Source organism: Piliocolobus tephrosceles, chromosome Y, assembly GCF_002776525.5.
Source record: "Piliocolobus tephrosceles isolate RC106 chromosome Y, ASM277652v3, whole genome shotgun sequence".
In the NCBI taxonomy this organism is placed as follows: Eukaryota; Metazoa; Chordata; class Mammalia; order Primates; family Cercopithecidae; genus Piliocolobus; species Piliocolobus tephrosceles.
In genome coordinates, this window is record NC_045456.1 from 20,423,156 (window position 1) to 20,423,445 (window position 290).

A 290-nucleotide genomic window follows, 5' to 3' on the forward strand; every position below is an offset into this window, starting at 1 on the left:
TCCCATCCATCCGTCCACCCACCCACCCATCTGTTCACCCACACTCCCAATCATCTACCCAGCCATGCACCCATTCATCCACTCATCCATCCATTCACCCAGCCATCCACATGCCCACTCATCCATCCACCCACCCGCTCATCCATCCACCCATCCATCCACTTACCCACCCATCTATGCACCCATCCACCGATTCACTGATCCATCCATCCATCTACCCATCCTTTCATTTATCCATCCATGTATCCATCCATCCATCCACCCACCCATCTGCATGCCCACTCATCCAT